Source organism: Hippocampus zosterae, chromosome 9 (genome assembly GCF_025434085.1).
Source record: "Hippocampus zosterae strain Florida chromosome 9, ASM2543408v3, whole genome shotgun sequence".
NCBI classification, from domain to species: domain Eukaryota; kingdom Metazoa; phylum Chordata; class Actinopteri; order Syngnathiformes; family Syngnathidae; genus Hippocampus; species Hippocampus zosterae.
In genome coordinates, this window is record NC_067459.1 from 21,648,780 (window position 1) to 21,672,341 (window position 23,562).

Sequence of the window (23,562 nt, forward strand, 5' to 3'; positions counted from 1 at the left end):
GGTGGAGTGATCAGCTGACACCCTACGAGGCTTTAGCGGAAGGCAGAGTGTAAACAGGTCCAGATATGCGGGGGGGCCGGGGGGGGGGGGGGCATCTTGAGGGAATCATTGTTGATGCAGATGCAGCTCCAGCTAGAATCAACAGCGAGGCAGAAGTCAAGATCAACAAAAAGTGATTCTTCTGACATCTGAAGCCTCGACACGCCGGTGTGTGTGTGTGTGTGTGTGTGTGTGTGTGTGTGTGTGTGTGTGTGTGTGTGTGTGTGTGTGTGTGTGTGTGTGTGTGTGTGTGTGTGTGTGTCACACCTGCTCAGCAAGGCGTTAATGGAGAAACAGCCGCTGGGGTGTGCAGTCAACCAAGCGCTCTCTCCCGTGGCGGCATATCGTTGACAAAGCCGCGGCCGGGTAAGCGAGTGTTTCTCGCAGGCCCGGTAAACGGTGGCTCCTCGCAACACAACAGCGGGAACTTGCAAACACGTGTTAAACATTTACTCCCTTTAATTATTCAGTAACTACGCTGGGTTCAAGGAAACAACAATAGATCCCGTACATCAAATGACCATCGGGTTTGATTCCGAGTCACCCACTGCGTTACAACATCACAACAAGGATTGGGAGGGGGGGGGGGGGTGTAGAGACACAACGTGTATCAAGTCAAATACTAGACAATAAAAGGAGTCCAAAATACTCAACGTCAGAATCTGATTTCTCCTTGCCGGGCCAAGTATGTAAAAAAAATAACAAAAGTCATTTGTCGGCGGTGGGATGAGCCGCGCTAGCGCTACGCTAATTAGCAGCGACGACGAAAACGTGACGCACGCGTACGGAGAATCGCCAAGCAAAAATCAAGTGAGGAGAGCAGTCACAATTCATCTGATTATTTGGAAAAAAAAACTCGGTTTCCCTTCACAAGTTCTTCTTAAGTGCCCCCCCCCCCCCCCAAATCAAAACAATAACAAATGAGAGTGGCCGACACACACGCTCACACGCATAAAAACGACTTCCAAATGAATCCTGTCTTTGTTTTGTTTTGTTTTTAAAGACAGGTCCCACCCACATATGGAGGGCTTTTTCAGAATGCCAGCTGGCCTCACAAGACAGATATCGGAGCCGACACCATGACGCGCGGCGGGACAACAATCACGCGACACTGACATCACGAAGACGGAGATATCGCCGTGCAGAGATTTTGGCGAGGTAACGCACCGATTAAAAACAGACACAAGTGAAATTTGGGCCTCGCGCGTCCTCGTTGCACATTGCCGATATCGTTATTGTAGCAAAACATTCTAACAGGCCAGGACTCCTTCGATATTGGCCTTCTGCAGCCTCGCAGACCAAATTTTCTACTCGTCTTTTCATCAATTTTGGAGGGACGTCCAGTTCTTGGGAATGTCACTTGCTCTTGATAATGACTTTTTTCAATGTGTTTCACGGTACATTTAACGCCTTGGATTTTTTCCCCCCCCCACTCCGAGCTGATACTTTTGAAAAATGAAATCACTTTGATGCTGTGGAAGCTCACAGTAGGCATTGCTTTGCGCCGTCAGATTGCGACAAAAAAAATAAATAAATTACGAAAAGCCTACACCTGACGCGGTCCGTCATGCTCGCTGCATTTTGGCCACGGGCTTTCGTTATTTCACCAAAATGAAATGTGGCCACTGGTAAGTATTGTTCTAAGACACGAGGCGCATGCTGTATATTGTAAGGGCAGGAAAGCCGCGCAACGTCCGGCGTGATTCGATTCAGTGGGACACAGACGGCGGGCAGAGGCGGGACTTTGATTATATTTCAAATGAAATTTACAGATTATAGGTTCCACTCATGATGTTTTTTTCCTCTCTCTCTTTTTTTTTTAAAAATCATAAAAACGTTGATATTTAACAGGTATATGTCAAGCTGAGGCGGCCAGTGGTTAGCACGTCGGCTTCACAGTGCAGAGGCACCGGGTTCGATTCCAGCTCGGGCCTCCCTGTGTGGAGTTTGCATGTTCTCCCCGGGCCTGCGTGGGTTTTCTCCGGGTGCTCCGGTTTCCTCCCACATTCCAAAAACATGCGTGGCAGGCTGTTTGAACACTCTGAATTGTCCCTAGGTGTGAGTGTGAGTGTGGATGGTTGTTCGTCTTTGTGTGCCCTGCGATTGGCTGGCAACCGATTCAGGGTGTCCCCCGCATACTGCCCGGAGACGGCTGGGATGGGCTCCAGCACCCCCCGCGACCCTAGTGAGGATCAAGCGGTACGGAAGATGAATGAATGAATGTCAAGCTGATTAGACAAAGGTGTAGCTAAAGAGAAGCTAAAAATAAAAAACTAAAAAAAAAACATTTTCTGAATATCAAGCGTTCGAAAGCACAAGCATGATGCACATGATTTCATAACGCAGACTCGAGATAAGAAACTAAGGAGCAAATACATTTGCTCCTTATTGTCTCCGCACAGACAACAACTCGCCATCAAGGCCCACCGCGCCCACACGATGACAGAATGTCGCAAAAGTAAGGCAGGCCATGATATTTTTAGGACAACGAGGGCGCATGGAGAGTAAGTAAATAGGGAACGTCTAATGAGTTTAGATCTGGTTTGTACATGAATGGAATGCTAAGTCTGGGAATTTCAGGCTCTTTGAGGAGATGTTCCCCACACGTTTTCTCAGCAATTCTCCTTCGTTTGACTTTGAGAGTCTTGCTGGCGTGCGGCCCCCGTGCCCCGCCAACATGACAACCGGAGGACGGACATGCTGAAATGGGGGGGATCTGCTTTCTGACCAAAAGGTCAATGTGCAGGCAGACGCAGACCTCTTCCCTCAAGCTGATTCAACCAATTAGACCTGCGAAGTAACATTAGCAAAGAGAAGAAAAAAAAAAAAACATCCCCCCCCCAATCCGTCACCGTCCTTTGGGATCTGGATAGCTACTTATTGTTTTAACAGTACTTAATGTGTGTCATAGTTCTAATCATCTTAACATGTAAGGAGTCTTCCCAAGGGTGTGGGAATGCAAAATTGTGGAGATGAAATATGTCAAATACATTTTCTTTGGAAAACCAAGGTTAGCCTTAACGAACTTGTCTAATTAATATTGTGTTCCCGTCTAAAGTAGGGATAATATTATTAGAACTGTTGTCTTTTGGGACAAATGTCCTCTGTGTGAGCTGACGATGAGTAACCTAATCTTTTTTTTTTTGGGGGGGGGAGGATCAGCAGCGCACGAGCACACCTCCAAAGATCACACTAAGGAGCCAGATGTGTTTGATTCGGAAGTTGTCGAGCTTGGCCGAAGCTTGGCTCAGCAGTTCATCTCCTGTTCATTACAACTCGCCCTCCATTCTCTCGTGTTAAAGACGCTCGTCGCAATTGTAGTTCATTCTCCGCCTTGGAGGTCATGACTGGTCAATACTAGCTGATGTTTAGCCACCGCGCTCGCTAACCAGTTGTAGTCGTGGAATTGCCCCGCGTCTTTGTGCGATTGGGCTTCAAGCTAGTTTTTTTACATGGCGGATAATGCAATGACATGAACATATTTGAGCGCAATTGGTTGCTGGAGTCCAAATCTTGTCTCGGCCCATCACAAGCCGTAGAACAAGCGCGTGACAGCTAGCTTTCCGGCATGGCAAACTCCCAAGCTAATCTACTAGCCACGTCGTCCCGTGACCACGGAACACGTGACTAACTGCCTGAAACCGACGACAACAATAAGACTAAGAACAATAAAGACAAACGAATGCCGTATTTGAACGCTAATGATGACTCGGACATCAACTTTAAGGCTCAAAACTGGTTCGGGAACCACCTCCCAACATTGACCGACTATCTGTCAGAGTGGTCAAACAATTGAAACACATTAAACTTTCAATTAGGCGTCTAATTGTGATCACTTCATTGGTGCGGGAGCGGTTTATGACGTCGGAAATCACAAATCATCTTCAACAATCCACCAGACTCATTTTAAGCCGATGAAGCGTGTTATTATTTCAAAAGCCACAACTTGCCCGAGAATGGACAAAGAGGGTAAATGGAAGACAATCACGGCAGGCGTAGGGTGAAGGACAAACTATCAAACTATCCGACATGGATTTCTGCCTTTTAACGTGTCAGTTATTGAACAACTTTTTCTCTTCTTTCCTACACGGTATGATATTTTCTTCTAAATGCAGCCCTTGTCAGGAGGATGCGTCCCACTCATAAAGCAGCCAAGCGACAATATACAGTGGCACTAACACAAGGACATAGTTCATCATGACATTTTCTGCAATTCCCAACTGATTAGGGTCATTATGTTGGGGGCCTGATTTATGTTGTCATTTCCTCTCAGCGAGCCTGCATCAATGAATCTTAATGAATTGGTAAATAAGGGTGAAGATTACGCCGTGTGACACTGAAACATTTCTCACCCTCAACTGACGAGATTTATGTGGCCAATTAGAGACCAACAGAAGATTGTCCGGCAAAAAATACTATTCTTGATGATATGAAAAGGCTGGAGGTTTCCAAGCGAAGGGTGACTGTGATACCGGTCTGGTCCATAAACCTTCCTCCCTCCTTAAGACCTTCTCTGAGAACATCCGGAAGGACAATACAGTGAAAATGTCCCGAATATAAAACGGCCCTGAATGTAAGACGACCCACTCCTTTTCAAGACTCAAGTTTGAAAAAAGACTTTTTAAACACCAAATTCATTTTTGTACAGAAAATAATTACAATACATGTGAAACAAATGATTCTAACAATATTTTTCAGAGAAAACGCATGTTATTTTGCCTCATTCAAATCTTAATATCTGTATAACTAAAGTTCTTCTGGTTTTTGAAATGTAAATTACATCATAACTTCTCCTCAGCTGCCGGTTAACCTGGCCGATCGTCGACCCACTTTTCTCCAGATTGTCGCTACGATTCTCCATTTTCTGTTATCTCTTTTATTATTTTCTTCTCTTATCCTTCATATTGCTATTGTTTATTTTTCTTCTTCGTGCTACCGCTATTTTTATTTTTATTCTTCATGATAGGGGTTCACGTTGGCCTGGGGAGTCAAGTTCAGCATTCGCTTCAATGATATCTGGCGCCATCTAGCGTCGTGAATGAGTATAATGTATAGTCCCCGAATATAAGACGACCCCCACTTTTTCACACTGTACCTTTTTACACAATAGGCAAGCCATGTTATTTTTTGCTTGTTTTTTTGTGTTCTATCCCAAATTTTAACTGAGGCGCAATGTTGAAATGAAGGTCGGCGCTGAAGCGTGCTTTTTGGTGTGTCGCTTCCAGTCCTAAGTACCATAGATGATGGTTGAAAAATCGCTACTGGCTTCCCTCCTGTGGCCGCTACATCAATAAAAAGTACTTCACACAGTGTACATTAATCGAACCTGCTGATTTTCTGGACAAGATGGCAAAGACGGCGTTGTTGACCAAGCGCGTGTTTCTGCCAGCGCAAAATATGAATAGCTTGCTAGCTTATTAATAGGAACTGCTTAAAAGAGCACTTAGGAGGCTTTATGGACTTCAGATTGTGACTAGATTTAGTGCGGTAAGCAGCTGTCGACATCAAACAAGCTAGTCTGCTATTAGGCACGGCGGGGCTGAGGGATGCCGTGTGAAAAGGAGTGGAAAATTAAAGCTGAAGCAACACAGGAAAGGGCTTAATTTACTGGCATGTACAGTATGCAAATGAGATTACACTCAGTTTAACTGCATCATTTATGTCCATAATAACAGCATCATCATTACAGGGCTCAAATTAAATTACATTGTAATTAGCATATCAAAGTGATTGGTTGAAGTCGAAAACAAATACCCGGTTATGGTAATGAACAGCGGTAATGACCATGTACAGTCAGTGAAAACATCCAAAACAAATAGCTGGATGTGTTGTGAAAGAGGAAAAAAAAAGAGATTGGAGTGTGTGTGTGTGTGTGGGGGGGGGGGGAGGGGGTTGGGGGGGTTAATATTCCTCCCAAATGACAGCTCCGTCTCAGTCTATGTGATTGTGAGAGAGTCTGTCTGGATGGGGGTATTTTACCTGGAGAGCTCAACACACTCGGAATATATTTCCCAAACTCCGGGAGATCAAAGATCCAATTTCCCACACTTGCCACTTCAAAAACTCATCAATAAAATACAAATCACTTCATGCATGATTTCGAGAATGGAGGCAGCGTCAAAGGCTTAGAGTGACTTCCATATCATGAGGGGCACCCCCCCCCCAAAAAAAACACCTCAGCTCTCATCACCACTGAGAGTCCACATGCGCTTTGGTGTCGACATTTGTGCCGTCACGTTTATCCTGCGAGGCTTCTTTGCTCCGGAAATGTGGAGTGTTTCAATTCAAGCACCGCATGGCTTTAATACCACTTCCTTCCTTGAAAATCACACAGAAATGCAACTAAAATAAAAATCACTTTTTAACTATGGTTGAGTTTTGTGACTAATTGCCAGTGTCTCATTCCCCGCCGCCTGCCGCCGTCTTGGATAAAAGGGGACAAAAACTCAACTGAAAAGACAGCGGCCAAATCCAAATGATCAGAAATGCACTCACATTTTCAAGATGCAGCACCTTGATTCTGTTCATTAAGAAATCCATTAAAATGCCTTATTCCTTGCAAGTATTTAAAAGATGTGCCTTTCAAGGTAAAGCCGGAGCAAATCCCCTCCATCAGCTAATGACGGCACTCGTTACACAGAGAAGCTGGCTAATGAAGGCGCTGTCGCTGCCCAATCCCCCTCACCCCACATAAAGCAGAACCAAATGCTAATATCTCACTTCTAATTAAAAGCGGCTCAAGTTCAAATGCGCCACGACGGCTAACAGTGGGCTTTAGGGATGAAGAAATAAATTATCTATCTATCTATCTATCTATCTATCTATCTAGCTAGCTAGCTATCTAGCTAGCTATCGATCCATTGATTGATAGATACCAGGCTGACGACAAAAAATCCCTCCTCATGGATGTCTCAAGTGTCCGATCGGTGCATGATTTAAAGGGGTGAGAAGTAAAATTCATGAATCTTAAAGGTCGGCGTTATGAACAAATTGCACGGTGTCCGTTTGATCCCGGACCAAGTATTTTCCCAGGGATTCTCCCTGGCGTGGCACCGAGTAAATCACGCTTGCATGACCTTCTACATTCCACGTGTGCCCCGCGCTCCCATTCGTCCGCAGGCACAGATAATGCTGGGCAAATATCATAAGCGTGAGGATTTTAGGATTGAAGTGACGTTGCCATCCACCTCCACCAGCTGGGGAAAAGAAAGACCATGCATCTGATAAATCCCGATTTCCTTCTGCCGGATAAAGGTCGCTGACCTCTTTGCCCAAAAGCCAGGAATGTCCGTTGCTGTCCTCCACGGACAGCAACGGGACCTGATCGGTCATATTTTAGCGGCGCTTACCTTTGACACTTTGACCAGAAACCAACGTTTCAAACGCAATTGAAACCCCAAACGGTGTTTCGGAGATGAACCAATAGCGGCTGTGTGTATCTGAAGCAAGAAACGACAACAACAACAGACTCGCGTCGCATTTCTTTTGGAACGCGAAGCTTCATTTCGACCCTGGAAGCACTCCCGTGATGAAGAGAAACAGCCTTCGCCGGGGATGTATGACTTGCAGCTAAGATGTGTTGTGCCTTGACGAAAGTAACAGCTTCTTCGGGAGAACATTGCCCCCACCCCCCACCCCCACACCCTCCCCCGGCCCCCTCATGCTCCCCCCGCTTTCTACTAAATAACACAGCAAACAAGAGAGCCATCAGTCAATCTCCACCTAGCTAACACCAGGCCACGGACAGGGGAGAGCGAGAGCGGTTCCACGGGGTGAGGGGGGGGGGGGGGCCGCAGTCAGACAAACACAAAGGAAAGCCAAAGTACTGTAAGACGAGCAAAGTCGGCCTCTTTTGCCAAGCGGTGACATTTGTTTTTCATTGTCAAAGTGGCAGCTGAAAGTGTCTCCCCTCGAGGGCCTCTCGCCTCGGCGGCGGCCAGCGTTGTCAGGGAGGGGAGAGGGGGGGGGGGGCATATTAGGACACATACGCGAAGGTAAACAATAACATTCTTGTCAAAGGATGGAAATGTTTCGGCTAATGCCGGTTTGTCATTCCAGTTTTCGTTGCAGTGTTGGCCCTGTGGTTTTCTAGCCGGCCGCCGAGACTGTTTTGCAAATATATTTCCCTGTTTGGCGCATGCAAAATAGATCCTGCATTGAATTGCTTAAAAAAATAATAATAATAATAATAAATGGGATGATTTTGGGCATTAACTTCAAATGAATGACACATCTCCACCTCGAGATAAAAGCAAAAGTAAACTTTTTCTCTTGTCTGATCTTAATCTTAGTCCGAACCTCACTTGATATAATATATATATATATATATATATATATATATATATATATATATATATATATATATATATATATATATATATATATATATATATATATATATATATATATATATATATATATATATTAATTAATATATGAAACCGACTTTGGTCTCATTAAAACACGCACTCACCGAAGCTTTGCAAATTGTTTTTGTTCGAAATAACGACCGGCAGTAATGGCAGGACTCAAACAGTCAAAATCTAAAAGCAAAACAAAAAAAAGTATTGAACCTTGTCCGGTTGCTTTTACTGTTGACCTTAAGGTCGCGATTATTAAGGCCACTATTCGTGTCGTCATTCGTGTTTTTTTCATCACTTAGTCGCAAAGGCAACCAACAGTAGCGACGTTCCGCTGATGAAATCTATGGCACACGGACCCGTTCAGCTGCAGGTGGCCGCTTGATATTATCCCCCACCCCCCCACCCCTCCACCAGTACACAAGGAGTGAGACCAAGATTGTAAATGTTTTTCTTTTGATACTGATAGAAAAATAAATTGATCCTCACCAAATGCATTTTCCTTCCCAAAAGGAAATGTTTCGCAAGATGACATCTATGCACCAAAAATGCAATTCATTCCTTCCATCTTGCAAGACATAGCAGCAAGTGAAGCGAGGGGGGGTGACGAGACGGTGGGGTTGGCAAAGTACCATGTGCAACTGAGAATGCAAAAAAAAAAAAAAAGATGTTTTTGTTTGTTTGTTTATGCAACATCAGTTTCTTTTTTGCCCGAAAATGTGTTGTTGTTGTTTATTTTAAGGTCAAAACAGCAAAACTTTTGAAACATTTCACAACTGTCTGAACAAAATTTTAAAAAAAGTAATAAATACATGCGGTTGAGGGTTAAGTGTGAGCCAAGGACAGCACAGCCAAAACAACAACAGCAGACGATCGCGTAGCTGCTGTTTTTTTGATGCTTTTGATTTATTTGTTTTGTTTTTTTTTTGGTTGCTTTCGATGACCCGGGTTTAGCGGACACTGCGCCTTTTTGCTTGTTGAACTCATTCGATCCAGGCCATTTTCACTGGAGCAACCCCCGTTAATCCCAGCATTTGACCGGATTTTGACTGATCTTGCGAGGCATTACAAAATGGCTTAGTGTCATGAAAATGGCGATTCCTGGTCAAAAAACGGAGAAAAAGAGCTTTTTTGTAAAAACGTGCGTTTCAAGCACGTGAGGCACCACTGCCACCGACTGGTCCCTTTTTTTATTTTATTTTTTTTACGTGATTTATAATGCAACCGGCTTATTCTCATTCACAGATTGCATCAGACCCTCCTTTCTCTCTATGACGCAAAAAAAAAAAAGACTTAGTAGTAGGCGGGGCCTAATTTTAAAAAGACATACAAGTACGTCTTGTGGAATGAAAGAGTTAATGCTCTTGGAAACCTCTGGTGTAAAACATCATCACGACTCTCTGTCATAACGTTCGTAATGTAGGCTGTATAATGCACTGTCAGCCAGTCGATAATTTGATGGCACCAATAAATTCAGGATGGCTCTAAGTGACCATTTGTTCTCTGGATTATTTTATATTTCTATGTGAAGTCCCAGTTTCAATGCACGACATGTATTTGGATCTTTTATGTCACGGCAAGGATTTAGCAATGTTAGGCTGTTTGCAGCGCGTTTGCCTCAAAAACAAAAAAATCCCCCCAAAAATAATAATATGATTCAAACAAGACCAGACAAAAACAAACACAGGAATGATGCAAACCAAAAAAAACAAAACAAAACATGAAATGCTGCAATCACAGCAACAAATTGGAAGCAAACATTACAAACCACAACCACCACCCCCCCACCCCCCGAAAAAAAAGCTGCAGAAATCCAAAACACATGAACTCCAAAGGGAGTGTAACATCAAATTGTGGCCGCTCAAGCTCCTCCTCGACGGGCGCTATGAATTAAGCGAGTCCGTCACCTGAACTTCAACTTGTTGCTGCGATTGCACATCACGCGCGGTTCACCGTAGCAACCGAGTGCGAAGCGCAACGCGAGGGGACGTCGTGCATTCAGCTGCAGAAAAAACAGTCCCAGTTGTTACAAATTGCAGAGCAGATCGGCTCGAAACAAGCGTTTCTTCGATTAAAAGATTGTGCTGTCGTCGTTTTATTTTTCAACCGCTAAGAGCAGAAGAAATGACAAAACGGCTTGTTTGGGCTGTGTGGTCAGCTGCTTCCTGTACGTTGAGTATTTCACAGGCACAATGAAACAAAGGGAGAAATCACTCATGAGCAGGCATTACTCTTTCTTTTTTGGACTCCAAGTCCTAACGACGGCCCCGGGGGCCATTCGCGACCCGCCATGCATTTTTCGGCAGCAAGCGACTTGACACCCCGACCCAAACAAAAATAAATATGTTTAAAAAAAATAACAGGACATATGTCATGGCCCGCGAGGTTAGTTGGGGTGTATTGTTGGATTTTTTTTTGTTGGACTTGTTTTCTAAGGTTAAAAAAAAAAAAAAAAAGAACCATGATTAAAAGAATAATACAATTTATCTTCAATTTTCTGACTAAAGAAAATTAAAATTTTAGAGCCAAAAATGGTTTCCTCCGATGTGAGCTGATTTCTGAAAAATGGTCACCTCGCTCCACTTTTTGGGAAAAAGTGCCCCCCCCCTTTCATCCTTCCGTTACAAGTTTTTCATTTTTTTTGCCTGAGCCTGCTTGATATTTGCGAGATGGTCATTTCAGCTTCTAAAGTGCCACGCGTTGGCTCCGCCTGTTCGGGTTTTACACAATGGCAGCCACGCCGAGAGAATAGATGGAGGTACTTAAAGTGCAGCAACAAACACTGCAAGTGACAGAAGCGTTTCACTTCCTTGCCAGAATCGCCCCCGCGAGGCACTTTTGCTACAGTTGTTTATTATGTTCCAACCTTAGGCAGAAACGATGAGAGAGCTTTGCCCAATCAAACTCTTATAAATGCATTGAAAAACAGACGGCTGTAAATGCCGCTGAACGAGAAGCTTAGCCAGCCCGACCGCTAATACAATTTCACTTGGATGCTGATATCAAGAAATGACATTTCAAAGCGGGCACTAAACGCAACAAAGTCAATTAAAACGGAGGGCCGAAGTGTGGCCCCCGCAATCTTTGAATGGCTTGAACTCATGTTGTTTATTTTCCCACATGTGAATTTGGTAAGCAAAATACGGTCAAGCCGCCAAGCCTTTTCAAACGTTAAGGGGGCGGGGGGGGGGGGGGGGGGGGTTGAGGGGGGGCACGCCATACAATATGACATCCCAATTAAAGCAAAACTATTTGCTTTGGAATTCACTTGCAATGTTTTCTTTAGATTGGATATAGAGTCTCTGTTTACACACACATATGTGTATATATATATATATATATATATATATACAGTATATGTATTAAAAAAAACATTTTTTTTTTTTTTGTACACAAGGGGCACGGTGGTCAACTGGTTAGCATGTCCGCCGCACAGTGCGGAGGTGCGGGGTTCGATTCCAGCTCTACCCTTCCTGTGAGGAGTTTGCATGCTCTCCCCGCGCCCGTGTGGATTTCCTCCCACATTTCAAAATATAAGATAAGATAAGATAAGATATCCTTTATTTGTCCCACACTGGGGAAATTTACAGCCTCCAGCAGCAAGAATGTAGGTAGAAAGAAGAAAAAAAAACAACAAACACAATTCAATTAAGTGTGTATGTATATATCGATATCAATATATGAATAAGTAGATAAGATAGATAGATGTACACACACACACACACACACACACACACACACGCAGTCTTACCTTATTGACGAGGTCTCTTATTCAAAGCAATCTTCTCTTGGAGCGATGGCCGAATGCACCCTCCACTAAAAAGAAGGAAAAAAATAAAGTAAGACTTCCTGTAATTGTTTGTTGCTTCTTTTCCTTTTTCTCCTATTTTATAGAAGCGTTTTCGAGGTGATCATGCTCACCCCCCTGCACATTTAAACGTCACCTTATACAAATTCTTGCATTTCAACCCAACGGCATACGTTGACGCTGACACATTTAAAAACCGTGTCGGTAAGTTGACACACAAGATATCATAATTTCTGATGAATGGTAACCTTGCCCTCGTGGTGAAAAGCGGTGTGACAGTGTGCGACGGCATTTGACAGGACTGATGTGTTTGCACAAGACTTTCCCAACTGAGGGGGGGGGGGGGGGGGGGGAACAACAAAGGAAACAAAAATCGCATTTTTATGGAAAACGTTCGAGTCGCTGCGGGCTAAGATATGGGGTGCATTTGAATAAAAGCATTAAAGCGTAACCAAATATGGAGGAGGGTGTGAGGAGAGGGGGGGGGGGGAGCTCACGAACCAATGCCCTTCCCATCTGGTCAAAAATTTGGCAGTCAAAATTGTCACCGCGAAATGGCATTTATCTAAAATAGATGCTGGAGCAACAGCACACCGACGAGCACCGATGACGGAGCGCGCCCCCCCCCCAAACGGGTTGCAGGGCAGAACGGCAAACAGACAGCGTGACGAATCGCAAAAGCAGCCTCGTTTCAAGTCAAACGCGCGATAATTGTGAAGAATTATCCCTCAATTAACACATCATCCGTTGGATCGTAAATCAATGGCAAGTGGTGACAAATGAAATTCATTTCAAGCTTCAAACGGCTCGACGCCATTAATTCCCATCACCTTAAAGAGCCCCCCCCCCCGCGAGCTCGAGGCATTTACATCATTTGCAATAGAAATTGAGCAAAGTCTTCCGTCACTTCCGTGAAAGCAAATTGGCATTTTTGCTTCAAACAAACGAGCAAACAACCGCATTCCCGACCGGCACGGCCCGCGCGTGTTCTCGGCGCGACGTGAACGACAAAATCGCAAGAAGCTAATAAAACAAAAGATAATTGCCTCGGTTTCAAACGGTAACAGGCTGCGATGTGACCATTTGGAGCGGTAGGGGAGCAAGGCAACGCAAGGCTGAGGATAAACAAGTGGAGAGCCCGCGTCGGGGAAAGTCACACGTCGAAACTTAGGCAATGGAACAAATTATTGTTGAGATAATTATCCTGCAGGTGGGTTGGCTGAATGCTCTGTTAGACAAATAAATGGCTCGTATCAATCAAGGGAAGGATATTAAGATGTTGTTAATACGGCGCATTCGAAATGTGAAACGGAACGGGTGCGGGCATAAAAAAAAAAAGCATTTGGTTATTTGGCGCCGTGTGTAAACCCCGTCGAGGGGACTTTTGTAAGGCGCTCTCCCATCCCGGATTTGTAATCAATGGCTTTATCGTCAGGTGATACCCCCCCCCCCACACACACACACCCATCCCGTCGAAATGTAGCCAATCCCAACAATGGGGGATTCAGGTCCTCTAATGGACAGGCTCTCATCACTTTTCACACTGAGGAGATTAAAAAAAAAAAAAAAAAAAAGATGAGAGCTCATGAATATTTACACAAAGTAAGATATTCCATTAATTTCTCTAAGCACTCTTGATTCTGTCGGCGGGGGCTCGTTAATGAACTCCACACATCACCATCATATTAATTCATGCAAAAATCAATCGCCCCTTTTACGGCCACTTCACTGCAGGAGCCGGGGCGGGGCCGCCCATGTCCCACCTCACCATTCCGCGTATGGACAAGAAAACGGGCGGAGAAATCTAAAGACGACAACTGAGACGGGCGGAGAAGACGGCGACGCTGGTGGTCGCGGGCAGCGTGATGTTCACGTTTTGAAGTTTGTGTACGCGCAGACGTCAATTGTTTTTAAAATAAAAGTCAAGGCGCTTCTTTCTCAAGAAGCCACTTTTACTTTGGAGTCAGCCAATCCTCCATCAAGCCTCTCCAGTTGGTCCAGAATGCTGCTGACTGCTTGACTGCTACTCGCAAGAGGGAGCGCACAACTCTTTAACTTTGGCATCCCTTCACAGGCTTAATTTTAGGGTTCTTTTGAAGATTCTATTCGTTGTTTTCCAATCTTGAAATGGCCTGGCCCCGCCTTACCTCTCGGAGCTCCTACAGAGCCACAGGTCTGCGGACCAGAAACTACTAAAAGCTACCGGGGACGAGGAGGAGGCCCAGAGGCCATCGAACCTTTTCTGTTACCGGCCCCTCTCTTTGGAATGAACGCGTTGGGCGAGCGCGTCTTAAAACTCATTTTTATTATTTTGACTCAGCTTGAAACTCGGTTTTTAGTTTTGATGTTTTTTGTCCTTTCTACCGTCTTTGTTTTTCATTTATTGTTTGTTGTGTGATTTATTCATTCATTCATTCATCTTCCTAACCGCTTGATCCTCACTAGGGTCGCGGAGGGTGCTGGAGCCTATCCCAGCTGTCTCCGGGCAGTAGGCGGGGGACACCCTGAATCGGTTGCCAGCCAATCGCAGGGCACACAGAGACGAACAACCATTCGCACTCACACTCACACACCTAGGGACAATTTAGAGTGTTCAATCAGCCTGCCACGCATATTTTTGGAATGTGGGAGGAAACCGGAGCACCCGGAGAAAACCCACGCAGGCCCGGGGAGAACATGCAAACTCCACACAGGGAGGCCGGAGCTGGAATCGAACCCGGTACCTCTGCACTGTGAAGTCGACGTGCTAACCACTGGACTACCGGGCCGCCCGTGTGATTTATTATTATTTTTTAATCAATGTACAACACCTTGTATACATTGGTGGGGTTTTTTTCCAAGTGTTACAATTGCAGCACGGAAGTATGAGCCCAGAACACAGCACCTTTCAAAATCTTTCTGGAGCGCCAATGTGTTTGTTTTGCTGATCCGGACCTCTTAAACGCGCCGCAGGGACGTCGAAGGCGCTACGGCTGGAGGGACATTCGGCGAGGAGAACGCGAGTGACACGTCGCAGGGGTCAGGGAGAGTACAAGTGAGAGCTCGGGCAAACAAACAAGCTATTTGGTTTCAAAGACGAGCTTGGGGAGGGGTGGGGGGGCGTGCATTCCATTGTTGAAGCTAATTATCAATGGAAAAATAATAACAACAGATGCACCCAGATGCAGCCAACTTGCGCGGAAGCGCCACGGCACTGCTGAACAGACGATGAAATGCGAGAGTGTCGTTGGGGGAGGGGTGGCGGGGGTTGTTGCACACGCACGCACCCCCCCCCCCCCCCGCCCCCCGCACACAGACACACGCCAGATGTGAATTTCCACAAGTGCCGTTTAATATATGCGCCATTATATGGCCACCACTTGTGCGCCAGACAACGGCATGGCTAACACCCCAATTTGTTGTGTGTGGTCACGGCAAAAAAAATGTCACGCAAAGTCAACCTCCAAATGACCTTGACAAGAATATGTTCGATGCAGCCCCACTCCTCCAAACACGACATTCCGGTTCACGTTGCGTTTGTGGAAAATGAGTTCAGCGGCAAAAGGCAGCCATTTTTAGCCATCTCATTTTGCCGCTCGCTCTCAATTGAAAATGACAGTTCCATGCCTGCAGATATTTGGACAAAATAGACGCTTCCTTTGCAATAGAAAAGAAAGGTTTGGACTGCACTGGCTTCAGTCAAAAGTGAAGAATGATCTCCTTTCGGGCCTTGCTCATCAACAGAAGAAAAAAAAAAATCGTTCGTTTTCATTTCAATTCGTCTAATAATCGAAGAATTTACGGAGGTGCAAGCACGGTTAATTTCAGAAGCGGGGAGTAAAAGGTCATGTTGTCGTTTGCCTTTTGATGCTTGATTTGTAATCTTTGGAGTGGGGTGGGGGGGGGGGTATTTACAGTTATTTTCTTTTTTTTACAGTTACCGAACACCTTCAAATGATAACACGTGAGGAGGACTTTTACAAAGAAAAAAAATCATCTGAAACAAATGTCTAGATTTAATTAGCTTTTGAGAAATAATTGCCATTAGGCAAATCCCATCAAGGAAGGTTGGGGCATTTTTTTTTTCCTTTGGGGTGGGGGGAATTTGGACAATGAGGAGACAAAAGGTTTGCAAACAGGAACTGACAGGCCGTCAGCCATTTTAGTGCACTGACACCGAGGTCGAGTTAATTAGACTATTGTCATTTTAATCAGGGCAGCTCAGTGGCCATCACTTCCTAAAAGAGCCAGAGGACTTCAAATGGCGGAGAAATTCTTGTGTGTGTGTGTGTGTGTGTGTGTGTGTGTGGGTGTGTGTGTGTGTGTGTCAGGCCTGCGACGTCACCAATCTGTGTGTTACGGAGTACAGTCTGCTTTTCTCACATGCTTAGAACATTAATGAGCTGGAGACACACCAAGGAAACAAAGGAGCCTGGAGGATCACCAGGGGGAAACTATTCGCCTCTGCTCTGCTCATGTCCGTGTTCATTTGAAAATATTTTCACTCTCATCCATTTTCCAAAATATTTGAAGCCATTCGCTCTCCTGTGGAAAAAAAATCAATAGATCAAATGATGAGATGGATAGAGAGAGAGAGAGATATCTATCAATCGCATCACCGGAATTATGACAATAATGTAAATGTCGTGAAAATAATCGATTATTTTAAATCAATTATTTTCAGTATGCATTGGAACTGCGACTTAGGAACCGTTTTGGGTTGTGCACATATTTCGGGTAGGAAAATGGACCTCTATTTTCAGCTTGTGAACGGTCTTGGGATGGATGGGCTACAGTTATGTTGGCACCGGGCCGCTGTTTTTTGATGTAGTAACGGTTATGTAAATTTTGAAAAAAAATTCATCATCAATATTTCAAGAGGCGGCCCGGTAGTCCAGTGGTTAGCACGTCGGCTTCACAGTGCAGAGGTACCGGGTTCGATTCCAGCTCCGGCCTCCCTGTGTGGAGTTTGCATGTTCTCCCCGGAGCTTACGTGGGTTTTCTCCGGGTGCTCCGGTTTCCTCCCACCTTCCAAAAACATGCGTGGCAGGCTGATTGAACACTCTAAAAATTGTCCCTAGGTGTGAGTGTGAGTGCGAATGGTTGTTTGTTTCTGTGTGCCCTGCGATTGGCTGGCAACCGATTCAGGGTGTCCCCCGCCTACTGCCCGAAGACAGCTGGGATAGGCTCCAGCACCCCCCGCGACCCTAGTGAGGATCAAGCGGCTCGGAAGATGAATGAATGAATGAATGAATGAATATTTCAAGAGGACTTAATATTCATCTGTAAAAAAAATTATCCTCTTTAAATTATTTACTATATATATAAAATTAAACACATGGGAGTGTTAAGCTAAAATGGGTTTTTAAAAAAGTGAAGACATTCTGAATGGAGTGGAAAAAACAGGTTGATATATTACAGTGCAAGGATCCTAACATCCTCTTTTTCAATTCACTTGGGCATAAACATGAGCACATTTTTTTTTAAAACTCCAAACAAACGTCTTTTGTATTTGAGGTCACGAGTGATGCTCACGCATAAACATTGACAAATGTCATCCGCTTTGTACAAAAGCGTTCGTCGTGACAACAGTGACACGTCAGCAACACGGTCGCTGTGTATTGTAAAACAGCAGAGTAGACAAATTGATCAAATTGGCACCGTTTCTTTTTTTTGGGGGGGGGGGGGGGATACTGCATCTGAAGTGGCACTCTTCCTGTTACTTTCTTATCGCGACCAGATGCGCATTGACGCTATCGCCGCCGATGCCCTTTTTGTTTCTAACCACCCAAGTTCAGAGCAGCAAACAGACCTGTATGCAAATACTAATAGCGATAATGCACGCCACTGCGGCAGACATTTGAATATTCAAATGCTCCGTTTCAGATCTCAACATTAGCATTTCCATTTCCATCTATGTAATACGAGATATGTAGAGCGTTTTGTTTTCCCCACACGAAAACGCGCACGCCGGGGACGCTTTGTGGCTTGGTGAAATATGTTATCACCCACGTGCGTGCGACTTTCTAAAAGGCACCGTAGAGAAGCCAAACGGAGCGTTTACAAGTGCAGCTGAGCATTATTCGTATTTGTGAAACTTCTTTCATGCTTTCATGGAAAGTTATTTGTGAAAAGGGGCCCGCCTTGGGAAAATACTTCAACTACGCTACAACTCAATAATGTCAAATTTTCGTACTGGAGACCAACGTCAACAATGGCCGCGCCTCGTCTCCGTACAGCTTACCAAATTTACATTTGCAACAAAAACGGGTTACGATCTTTGGATTGGATTGTATAATACTTGTCAAAAGTAAAGCCGACTGTAAATGCTGTGATTCTAAGAGCACGCTCATGTAAAATTTACGTGGCTTTCTATATGATGGTAAAATGACAACGCTTGTTGCCAAAGACTCCACATTCGTATTCGGTTAGTGTGCCCCCTGCTGTTAAATTTGAGCGTTGCGTGGAGTGGCAGGAAGTGGTTCAGGTCGATCAGGAGTCACGCGAGAAAGTGTGAGGTGCATAACGCCAAGAGCTTCGATTTCTTCTCATGACACTCAGAGATAATCGCCGCTCGCGGGTTCTTTTTGGATGGAGACCCGCGCGTTCAACCCGGTTCACTGTATAGCGCAAACCTTCTTCCATAACAGAACAAAGCAGGTTACGTCAATCAATAATGGACTAAAAAAAAAGTTTTCTTGTACAAGCGCAGAACGTCTTTGCACTCGCTGTGTAGTGAGGAAGGACATTGCCTTTGGCCTCATCTCATTGGTGGCCTACTTGTCACATGATTGATAAGGCGCACTTTGAAAACACGAGCTAAAGAAAGCAGCGCAGACGGCCGAGTGACTCCAAGTGTCAAAGAAACATTAAAAAAAAACAGGGTTTACTTGTACCTAAATCATGGGTGGGCAAACTTTTTGGCTCGGGGGCCGCATTGACTTTTAAAATTTGACAGAAGGGCCTGGTCAGCATGAGCTATGGTACATAAAAAAATAAAACTGCATTTGTTGACAGTCCATATCAAACATCAACAGAACAAAAGCATGAAAGTACGATCTTCATATACTTTTTTTAAATGACAAAAGTGTTGTTGATGACCTATTTTAGCCTGTGCATCGCTGCAGATGGGTTATGATCAGACCAGTAGAAGTAGAGCGATACAGAGGTACTAGGTGGTTGAAAAGATTGCCCCGCGCCCCCATGTTCTGCAACTTCAAGACAATGCGCCACCTGGCGGTGAAATGCCTGTCATTTCAAGTCCAATTGAAATGAATGCAATCATTCACATCGAACCTTAATTGTGGACCAACCTTCGGCGGGCCGGATTAAAAAGACCAACGGGTCGGATTCGGCCCGCGGGCCGTAGTTTGCCCACCCCTGACCTAAATGATCTATCAGCAGACTGTGGATTTTTCCGGAATGAAACGGTGACGGCCGCTGAACTGAACAGCCCTTCCGCGCCGGCCCGTTTGTGAATATATTCATGGTTGGAATACGCCGATCGAGCTCTATGGGGAGCATTTGCCAAGGTTGATCTCGGTCTGAACACACCAAAAGACAACAAATATGACAAGCAACAGATGTGTCACACGGGCTGAAATCCAAACGGCATCCTGCACGGACTTGTGCACGCCATCATATCAGACGTGCTTGTGTGATGGGGCGAGGAGGCAGCAAATGTTTGCCTGCAGATGAGACGCGGCGGCCTCTCCGCTGCTTCAAGCTTCCTGTCTGGAAGAGGACAAGATTGCTTAAAAAAAAATAGATTTTTTGGACTTTAAAAAAAATCTATTTTTTTTTAAAGTCCAAAAAATCTATTTTTGCTTTTAAAAAAAATATATTTTTTTTAAAGCAAAAATAGTTTTTTTTTTAAAGCAAGAATATATTGGATGTGCCAAGAAGCAGTCCGCTTATTGGGCAAAGTCATCAAACGCCAAAGACATCCACAAATTGCATAGAATCTTTATAGCATCAGAGGGCGAGTGGTGAGGGATGGGGGAGGGGTCCTATAAATATCTCATTTGCATTGTCAAATAATTCCACTCTCCTGTGTTCCATTTATGATGCAATTTTTGGGGGAGGAGCAAAGTGTAAGAAAACATAGTATTTGGAATAAAAGGAAGTGGCGTAAAAAAGGCGGGAGGGGGGGTGGGTTTCCAACATTTTCAGCGACCTCTGCAGACCACAAGTCAACATTCAGCGGCGGCGAGGCACGTTGCCGCTAATTTTTTCAAAATAAGGAGCATTTGCTGAAGCATTGCATCCAAGGATCATTCTGGACTTCATTAGCCTCAATCTGACATGGATGTGAAAAACATGAACCCCCCCCCCCCCACCCCCTCCCCTCAGAATCCAAACACTCAATTCAGCCCGGCAATTCCTCTGGAAATATCACAGGTTGTTAGCATTCCAGCGAGAATGTTACATGGGTGTACACTGAGGTCTTAATTAGGGCGGCTATTTGATCATACGGCAGCTGGGCTTCATTCAAAGTATGGCTTGGCATCACCGTCAAGTCCCGTCGGCTCCCGGCTCACTCGAGGATAATAACGTTGACATGAATATTCACTCTTTGCTATTTGGAACCATTTCCAGACAAGATCGAGGCTGTTTACACACGTGAATATTCTTGGTTTTAAGAGTGGTTTTTTTTTGTTTGTTTTTTGAAGTGATCATCTGCCATTCATTCGCATATTTGTGTGATTATCTTTACTTGCGCAAAAAAAAATGATGTCACTGACAATCAATAGTGTTTATCTAGGAATTCATAATAAATACCATCCATGCGCGGCCCGGTAGTCCAGTGGTTAGCACGTCGGCTTCACAGTGCAGAGGTACCGGGTTCGATTCCAGCTCCGGCCTCCCTGTGTGGAGTTTGCATGTTCTCCCCGGGCCTGCGTGGGTTTTCTCCGGGTGCTCCGGTTTTCTCCCACATTCCAAAAACATGCGTGGCAGGCTGATTGAACACTCTAAATTGTCCCTAGGTGTGAGTGTGTGTGCGAATGGTTGTTCGTTTCTGTGTGCCCTGCGATTGGCTGGCAACCGATTCAGGGTGTCCCCCGCCTACTGCCCGGAGACAGCTGGGATAGGCTCCAGCACCCCCCGCGACCCTAGTGAGGATCAAGCGGTTAGGAAGATGAATGAATGAATGAATACCATCCATGCATTCACCAAACTTTTTCTTCTCATGAGGGTCATGTGTGCGCTGGAGCACTAAAATCTATAGCAATCATGTGTATACACATTCATCATTTTTGGGGGGGGGGGGGGCGGGGGGTTATTTGTTTGTTTGTTTGTTTGTTTGTTTGTTTTTCTTAAACTACAATTTGACTACTCAGCACAAGTCCTTCTGGACATCGGTCTAACGAAAACACCAAACCCTGGTTACTATTGAGCAAAAAAAAAAAAAAAGGGAAGAAAAGTGAATTCCTCAAAGGTCAACGTTATAATAAGCTGTCGTCTTCCCGAGCGTGAAGGTTAGTCATCGGTGTGTTTACGTTACACTGCAGGCCGCCTTTGGAAGTGTTTTTGCGGCGCCGGAGTCTGCACAGGGTCATTTGTTTGTTTTCAACATGTTCGCATGCCACATAAGGAGCAATGACTTGTGGGAAAGTTGGTGAACGCGCGCTGGCCAAGACCCCCGCAAAATGTACGGGGGTGGCCGAGCTTCTACTACAACAAAAAGTGGGCCGTAGTATTTTTAAAAACGGGGTGGGTGTGAGTGTGCGGGTGTCAGCCCGATTCCAAGTGATCCACAATTGCAAAACAAGCAAAAAGCGACAGCGCTCAAACTGTACGGGCCTGCGTGTGCTTTGAAGTCATGCCCTGCCATCTTTTTTTTTTTTTCCCACATTTGCTCACCTTTGACCTTGCCACGAAATATGTTACAAATGTGTTAGATTAAAGCAGAGACGGGTGGCCCGGTAGTCCAGTGGTTAGCACGTCGGCTTCACAGTACAGAGGTACCGGGTTCAATTCCAGCTCCGGCCTCCCTGTGTGGAGTTTGCATGTTCTCCCCGGGCCTGCGTGGGTTTTCTCCGGGTGCTCCGGTTTCCTCCCACATTCCAAAAACATGCGTGGCGGGCTGATTGAACACTCTAAATTGTCCCTGGGTGTGAGTGTGAGCGTGGATGGTTGTTCGTCTCTGTGTGCCCTGCGATTGGCTGGCAACCGATTCAGGGTGTCCCCCGCCTACTGCCCGAAGACGGCTGGGATAGGCTCCAGCACCCCCCGCGACCCTAGTGAGGATCAAGCGGCTTGGAAGATGAATGAATGAATGAATGAATAAAGCAGAGACAGTTTTGCCGGGATGAATTGCGAGAAAAAGCGGGAAAGTAAAGGGGCTCGGAATGCTTGCCTGTATCATTCCTTTGGAGATTGTTGGGAATGCTGTGCTCTATTCTTGCCATCCAAAGAAATGAGACAAATTCTGTATGTGTGTGTGTGTGTGTACACCGGTTGCGCACCTCTGAGAGAAATGTTAGTCAAATAACATGGGGATACAAAACAGGTCACATTCAAATCACAATTCATTAGAGCTGAATTACTAAATAGATTTTCCCATTACCACCAACCCCCCCCACCCCCCACATACATACACATACTCTACACACACACACACCCTCTAGTAGGCGGATGCAAACACGCATGGCGGAAACTTGACCTCCCTTGATTAAACAAATAATGACACGTTCCAAAAACTGTAAACGAGTCCAAATTAATTTGCGCTTTGCTCTAATTGCATTTAAACACCGCTCCTCCCTAACCTTGGATCAAGCACTTCTTAATTACGGCTTTCTGAGAACACGTTCCCAACAGAGTTATTGTGTTGTCGGAGCAAGGGAAGGGGGGGGGGGGGGGGACAGAGGAAATACAATGTCGTACAAACGACACATCAAGTGTGAACCTTTCGGATAATTCCATCCTGATCCTCCCGGTTTTCATCAGCTCACTATCCCGTGTGCAACGCGGTGATGCAAGAAAGGCAGACGAGTCCACCTGAAAATCTTCTTAGGTCACATCAAGTGAAGTCAAGTCGCATTTGCTTGTCTAGACCTCAACTCATTCACTCCCAAAGACGTTTTTAAACGTCTTTTCAGACTTGGTCCAGAATTGGGCTGGTACTGAATGAGTTCATCACAAACGGCTTCACACGGCCACAGTTGACATCCATGAAGGACATCGCTGACCTTTAACCCTCAGGAGGGCAAGGAAAAACTCGTGATTACCCATCTGGGGGAAAAATGAGAAACCTTGAGCAGGTGACGGGAGACATTTGAACGTTCGACACTCACCGACACACCCTTTGTGTCAGTTCTGTCAAAGAGAGCTCTCGACCAATCAAGTCAAGTCAAGTCAAGAGTATTTGTGGAG

The 23,562-nt window shown here is 45.2% G+C and overlaps 1 protein-coding gene and 1 long non-coding RNA gene across 9 annotated transcripts in view; both read right to left on the bottom strand.

Moving 5' to 3' along the window:
* The window catches only part of LOC127607655 (uncharacterized), a 97,127-nt gene extending 75,696 nt beyond the window's left edge, over nt 1-21,431 (bottom strand). Inside the window, exon 1 of the long non-coding RNA XR_007964113.1 lies at nt 21,004-21,431. This is a non-coding gene — a long non-coding RNA (uncharacterized LOC127607655). The remainder of the gene's footprint in view (nt 1-21,003) is intronic.
* foxp1b (forkhead box P1b) overlaps nt 1-23,562 on the bottom strand; it is a 124,502-nt gene that overhangs the window by 74,753 nt on the left and 26,187 nt on the right. For 4 of the 8 annotated variants that reach the window (XM_052076077.1, XM_052076078.1, XM_052076076.1 and 1 more), the window contains exon 2: nt 12,151-12,215. The gene's annotated coding sequence lies outside the window, so the exon portion shown is untranslated. Of the gene's footprint in view, nt 1-306; nt 471-12,150; nt 12,216-23,562 lie in introns of those variants that run through there. The other 4 variants (XM_052076075.1, XM_052076074.1, XR_007964106.1 and 1 more) reach the window with 3 other exon arrangements.